The following is a 7,595-nucleotide window of genomic DNA, read 5'->3' as shown; positions in this document are numbered from 1 at the left end:
TGTCTATGACTTTGTCTATTCCAGGTATCCTATATAATAAAAGGCTAATGTGCAAATTGACCGAACAGCAGAACAACCAGTCGCTATGTCACACACTGACCACCAGGGGGAAAATGCTCAATGCAGGAGCTGCCCCTGGTGGTCAGTGTACTCCCATAGGGGAAGTGCCACTCAAACAGAAGCCGGGCTCACGGCTGGCACGCACAGTGGCAGTGGTGGGAGCCTCTCCAGCCTCCACGGCAGCATTAAGGATGTCCAACTGACGGTGCAGGAAGTGGGCCTAAGCCGTCAGTCAGACATCCCCCGAGGGGTCCTGGACTGTGAGAGGGCACAGGCCGGGCTGAGGGACCCCCCTCAAGTGCAAGAATTTCGTGCACTGGGCCTCTAGTATTATATAAGTGGAATCAGGTAACATTTGTCCTTTTGTGGCTGGCTTATTTCATGTAGCATAGTGTCTTAGAGGTTCATCCATATTGTAGCCTGTATCAGAATTTCGTCCCTTTTCATGGCTGTATAATATTTCACTGGATGTGCATACCATCTGTTTATCCATTCATCTGTTGATGGACACTTCGGTTGTTCCCATCTTCAGTACTTTTCTAATAATATTTAACATAATAGATGGAATCTGGCTCCTCTGTGACCCAGGAACAGTTTAACAACTACCTTTCACTTTATTTCGTTCTCTAGAAATAGGCCATCACTCAGGGAAAGCTTGACAACAGTGCTCTGTAGGCAAGCTGGGGCTGGTGAAGGCGAGGGATGGGTAGCTGTGGTCACTATGGGCCTTAGCAGAGTTATGCCCGGGGGTCCTGTTGGTCAGAGACAGCACCCTGGGCAGGTAGGATTGCACCACATAAGGTTTCTGATTCTATAGTAAAAGAGAACGTTCACTCACTCATTCTATTAAACCCACTCATTTCTTTAATTTTTATTTTTGAATGGCAGTTGACATTCAATGCTATTTTGTACTAAATTCAGGTATACAGCATCATGGTTAGACTTTATACTTTACAAAGTATTCCCTCTGATATTTCAAGCACCCATCTGGCACCATCCATAGATATTACAATATTATCGACTATTTTCCCTGTGCTATACTTTTACGTCTGTGTGACTATTCTGTAACGACCAATTTGTACTTCTGAATCTCTCCACCCCCCACCCCCCACACACATGCACACTCCCCTCTGACAACCATCAGTCTGCTCTCTGTATCTGTGAGTCTGTTTCTATTTTGTTTGTTCTAAATCCATTTATTTTATCACTCACTCATTCCAATGTTATTAAAATGGCGGTGGTAAGAAAATAGGCCGTGTCCACCCTGAGCTTGCAGCCGGCAGAGAGAAGAAAGGCCCCATAGGCGATGCCTGTGGGTAAGGGCTTTAGGGGGAGTAGCACCGCATGCTGCAGGACACACAGCGGCACCTCACCTGTTCTTGGGAGCCAGGAACGGAAGCCACACCTCTGCTCTGCCAAGTCATATGGGAAGGGAACAAGTTAGCCAGACGGAGGCAGAGGGCAGAGAGAATGAGCCAGACACAGGTAGGGGCATGCAAGGGGCTGCAGCTGAAGGGAGGACCCTGCAAGGGGCTCAGGTGTGTGACTTGTGCTGAGAGTCAGAGGAGGCGGGGAAGGGAAAGCCACAGGCTGGGGCAGGGACCTTTTGGCGAGTGACTTAGGATGGTGTTTGGGCTTAATCCTCGGGCAAAAGACGAGTCCTGAGGCTTTGAAGCCGGAGCCAGAGCAGCAGAAAGCAGGTCCTGCTTTCCCCTCGAAGGAGGCATCCCTCTGAAAAGCATAAGAGCCATCGTCATCTATTGGGCGTTAAACGACCAGGAAACTGAGCCCTAGAGAGACACGTGGTGCCCAGACCGCAACCCTGGCATCAGAACTTTCAGAGTCCCCGGGGTGAGGCCAGCCAAGCCCTTGCATGACGTGTCCCTGCTCCAGAGAGAGCAGGCCATCTCCTGCAGGGAGGATGGGATGCAGGCTTACAGGGCTGGCCCAGCCGCTCCAGGCTCTGCGGCTTTAAGAGCTGGGGTGGCTGCCTGCCACGGAGGCCACACCCCCGAGCACAGCCCGCGTGAGCTCAGCCTGTGGACTGAGGCTCTGACAGTCCCTGGGGCCGGCCTGGGCGTGCTGACCAGGCCCTGCAGCACAACCCGGGGACGCAGGCCAGCCGAAGAAAGAGGACCTTTATGCCTTTTTGAGAGAAGCACACTGCAGAGCTGTGGAAACAAAGAGAGGAACTGTGTGTAGTCCTAGGCCAGCCGTCCCAAACGAACTGTAAGTCAGGAGGGCAGGGAACACAGCACAGACCCGCCCTCCCAGCGCCCAGAGGAGCGGGGTCTGCAGAGAGCCCGCCCCTGGGCTGGCAGGGCACAGCCCATGAGCAGGGCAGAAAGTTTCCTGAAATCCTCCAAGCGGGGGTGCGGGCGGGTCTCTGTTTCTCTCTTTGAAAAGTCCGGGCTCTGCTCAGCACACGATGACTGACAATAGCTCAGGTGTGGGAAGCCTTTCTCCCCTCTGTCCTCCCTCCTGCGTGGGCCTGGTGCTCCCTGTCTTTGCCCTGAGAACCCCCAGGTCATGTGAAGGCCAAGGAAGCGAAACTGAAACCCGTCAGAGGTACCTGTCAGCTCTGGGGCAGGTGCTTGCTGCCAGGAGGTGATGCGGCTGAATGACCCACACATGGCAGGTGGCCGTGGGGGTGAAGGGACTACAGGCTGCCGCAGACACTGGGGCAATTGGCCGGTCAAAGTTCCCTGAGCACCCGAAGGACACACGCAGGGACCTTAGAGAAGAGGCAGAGGTGAGGCAGCACCCAGGTCATCACCTCCACCTGGAGGCGGAGTTTGACTGTTTTCTTCAAGGCTTTGTCCAGAGTCCAGCCGTGGGCAAACTATGGCCCGCGGGGCCGGATCCTGCCTGTTTGAAATGAATAAAACTAAAAAAAAAAAAAAGACCGTACCCTTTTATGTAATGATGTTTACTTTGAATTTATATTAGTTCACACAAACACTCCATCCCTGCTTTTGTTCCGGCCCTCCGGGCCAGTTTAAGAACCCATTGTGGCCCTCGAGTCAAAAAGTTTGCCCACCCCTGGCCCAGACCGAAGTGCTGCTTGTCTCCGTCTCCACTGGGGGCCAGGACCAGCATGGCGCAAGGGACCACAGTGATGTGCTTCTGACTTGTACGCCACCAAACACTAAAGGCAAAACCACTTGGCTTTGGGGTGTCTCCTCTCTAGCAGTATCTGTGCCTCCCCTCCCGCCTTTATTACAGACAATTGAGAGCTACCTGCAGTCCCCCTTACTTCATGAGAACACATGCAAAAGTCAGCATGGGGGGGTGGGCAGGTAGCAGGTTGAGATGATGTTGGCAGAAAGAAGAGTGTTGGCATTGATTGGCAGGCAGAGGAGGGAAGCTCATTTGTCTCCCAGATAGCTGGGTACAAGCGAAAAGGAAGGGGAAGAGAGGTCCAAGAGTAGAAAGCAAAGAGGGAGCTGGCCCCGCCTGAGGGGTGGAGTTAAGGTGAGGAGGAAGGAAGAGGAAGGTGGCATGGGGTGAGGCAGGGCGGAGTGGGGGGGGGGAGGGGCGGCGGGCGAGGGGAGGAGGCTGTGAGCTGAGGGAAAGTTCAACTGTGGCTTGTGCATAATCATGATGAAGGACCTTAAAGACTCAAATGTGACTTCTGGCTCCAGGGCCAGATCCCGGGAGGTCAACTGCTGGCCCTTGACATGTTTTATTTGTAAATTGGAGCATTCCTGGAAAATGGGGTCACTTCACATGTGATTCTGAAAGGTCTGGCAACACCAGGCTCTCACGGCAGCAGGGTGGCTAAAGCTGGAGCTCCTGTTCCCCAAGGTCCCCATTCACACTGAAGGCATTTTGCATTCCCCACCCACGCCCCAACCTCTGCACCTGCCTGCTTCCCACAGGCCTTGAGGATTGTTGCTACTCCTGCTCTCCGTAACAATCTCTTCTACTGAGAGCCTCTGTGTGTGTGTGTGTGTGTGTGTGTGCACGTGCGCGTGCACATGCACACCACAAACACAGGTAGGCTCTCTTTCATTTCAGTTAATCTCTCCCTTTTTCAGTTGAGGATGACAGATGCACGAAACCAAACGTACCCCTCTCCTTAGCATATTTCAGCAGCCTTCCCAGGCGACCTGCCAAATTGCTAGATGGTATTTGCATTTTTTTAAAAAATTGAGTGCATTTTGTTATTTTGGTTTAAGGATTCCCCAGCCTTACTTAAGGCCCTATTTAATTTATGCCACACTTACAGCTTTCAAAGCATTTCTTAGAGTTCATTTTTTATCATCCCAGCAATCCTGTGAGGTCCATAGTGTGGGCCCCCTTCGTACGCTCTTGGGGAAAACCAACTAGTAGAGAAGCGAAATGCCTTGCCTTGATCCTGCAGTAAATGGCAAGACAAGTTAATATTCAGGCACAGCTCCCTGGAAAATTGTGTCCTTTTGACTGCATAGAATTGTAAAAAGTTATGCTTTGATAAACATAGTGACTAAGGATTTGATCTCCAGCATACTTGTCGGACTGCTGGGTAGGCCACTCATTAGCTACAAGTCTTTAGGGAAAGTCTTGAATCTCCCTGCGCCTCCTTTTCTGTAAAATGGGGATAAAAGCCCTCATTTGCGAGTGTTGTGTGGATTAAATGCGATAATACATGTAAAATGTTTAGAACAATGCCTAGCAGAGTAAGCGTTCAATAAATATCACGGTCTGTACAAAAATTATTATTCTCTGTACCTTTGGGACATATCTATATTAGGTAGGGTATGAGCTAAGTTGTAACCAAAAGACCCCAAAAAGAATAGAAGTCTTTCGCCTTATAGCTAAGAAGAGGTAGATGGTCAGGACAAATAAACAACTCTACTCCACAGGGTCATTCAGGAACCCAGGTTCCTTCCATTGTGTTGTTCTCCATTCCTACTGTGTTCTCTTCTGCATAGTCAAAGCTGGCTGAACATCCCGTCCACCTTCTGTTCTGTCTGGAGGAAGAGCAGGGATGGAGGTGGAGGGCAAACAGCCCCGCTCAAATGGCATTATCTAGAAGTTGGCCATGTCCTTCCACTCATAGGCCATGGGCAGAACTTGGGCACACTTAGCTGCAAGTGAGTCTGGGAAATGGTAATGGCTAGCTGGGCCAACTAAATACTCCCACTACAACTTAAGAGTTCTCTTTCTAAAAGGAAGAAAGGGAGAGCAGAAACTGGGAACAGCTTATGTCTTTGTGCCGTGTTACCACAGATGTGTGCTTTGGACCTGAATTTGATGTTATTAATGCCTTCGCAGTGTGCCAGTTTCTCAGCCCACCTGTGCTCTACAGTTTGTCTTCTGGATGCCTAATGCTCTCTCAGATTTCTTCTTTTGCAAAACCCAGGACAGCTCTTGGCTCTATGTTTCAGAGGAACACCTCTGGTGACAATGTGATTATCTCCCGCAGACCAGTCAGACTGTTTACTGGGTTGGGCAGCCTCTTTCTTTACTGCCCAAGCCTCCCAGCAAGAGTGGTATTGGGCTCTGTCATTGTTCTTTTTCTTCTTCTCCCTCCTCCTCCTCCTCCTCCTCCTCCTCCTCCTCCTCTCCCTCTCCTCTTCCTCTTCCTCCTCCTTCTCCTTGTCCTTCTTCCTCCTCCTTCTCCTTGTCCTTCTTCTTCTTCTTGATCCTTGAATCTCTGTGGTCTGAGAGTTCAACCTCCATGATGTATACTTTCCTGAAATCACTAACTAACAGCCTGGCTCAGTGAAAGGAAATATAGATCAATGTTCCATTTCATTATGGCAATAATTGAGATTGAACAGGTCAAGGAAGGGAATACCAGTTGTCTCAGGGGAGCTTGTTCCAGAACCAAAGAAGGTGATTTGATGAATACAGGAAGGGGGCCCACACTACCAACCTCACCAGATGAAGGAGGACATTTGTACCTGTTGGAGGCCTACTATGTGCCAGACACCTACTAGAAGCAGAAGTTAGAGCACTAAATAATAAGACAGGCACCTGGGAAATGGTAATGTCTAGTTGGAGTACTTTATATTAAATTATTTCATCGAATTCTTACAAGTTCTTCAAGGCATGTATTTTTTACACTTAAATATTTTTTTATTGATTTCAGAGAGGGAGGTGGAGAGATAGAAGCATCAATGATGAGAGAGCATCATGGATCAGCTGCCTCCTGCTGACCTTCTGATGGGCATCAAGCCCACAACCCTGGGCATGTGCCCTGACCGGGAATTGAACCATGACCTCCTGGTTCATAGGTTGACGCTCAACCACGGAGCAACACCGGCCGGGCTATTTTTCACATTTTAGAGACCAAATGTTATTTTGGGAAATGGTAAGGATGATTTTGAACCCACATCTGTCTGATTCTAAAAATCCTGCTCTTTCCATTATTACCTCGCCTGCCTCCAATCACTTTCTTTGTTGCAGAGGGAATCTAGTCTATATACAGACGTGACCTTGACCCCTCTGCTGGACACCTAACCTTTGACTACTGTTAACTCCGGGGGCACCTTCCTCTCTATCCTGCATCTCTCTCTAATCACTCTTGTCCACTTATCCTTCTTTGTGGACCCACCCAGCTGAACCCCACTTCTGGAGCCTGCTCCTTCCTGGGGTGCTGGCTGCTGGAGGAATTATTCAGTCCACCATGTCTATCTGACCCATTATAGCCCTGGGTCCCCAAGACTGTCCCTCTTTCCTCGGCCCTTCTTTTAATCAGTTTTATTGTCTCTGGTTGTCATTGACAGTGAATCCATCATTTCCATGGATAACATGGAACAAATTTGAGGCCCCAGGAAACTCAAGGTCCTCCCTTGGCAACCACCCAGCATACCTCCTCCTCTTCTCCACCCTCCCATGCCAGGGAAGAGGTGTGCACCTGCCACAGCTGACCTTCCCCTTGTGCGCCAGATGCCCTCCCATCTCCCCTGGAACCTCCCTCCACACATTGTTCTCTCTCACTCACACTCTCAGCCTTTCCTCTACCAGCATTATTCATCAGTACCTGAACATGCTGTTGGTGCCATGGTCCCGCCTAACTTCTCTCTTCAGTTTCCCTTCCTCTCTCCCTTCACAGCCAAGCTTCTTGAAAGAACCATCTATACGGGCTCTTTGCACTGCCCGCCTGCCCCTTCCATCAGTCCTCCATCCCCTGCTGGCTTCTGTGCCCACGATCGATCGAAGGCCCAGACAGAAGTCAGGAAGGAGAGCCACGTCCAGAACCGGTAGACACTTCTAGTGCCTAATGTCGCTACCATTGTCACGGCTGCACCTTGAGCTTCTCACCCATGGCTCTCTTCTCTAGGTTCCCAATCTACTTTGCTGGATATTTTTCTTCCATATCCTTCACAGAGACCTCCTTTTCTACCCACTCCCTCTTAGCACCCTTTTAAAATGAAAAACACATTCGTAGCGCAAAATTTGCCAACCCTGGCTTAATCTCTTCTCCTAATATCTACATCTCAATGGAGTTTTGTTGTTTCCTAGAATATAGTGATGCGTGTGTGATTTGCTAATGTAAATAAGCTATGAGTTGGACCAAGGGTCAGATAGCCATACCCACCAGT

This window comes from Myotis nattereri (genome assembly GCF_964212035.1).
Source record: "Myotis nattereri genome assembly, chromosome: 1".
NCBI lineage: Eukaryota > Metazoa > Chordata > Mammalia > Chiroptera > Vespertilionidae > Myotis > Myotis nattereri.
The sequence above is the reverse complement of the archived record's forward strand: the minus strand, read 5'-3'. Positions refer to the sequence as shown.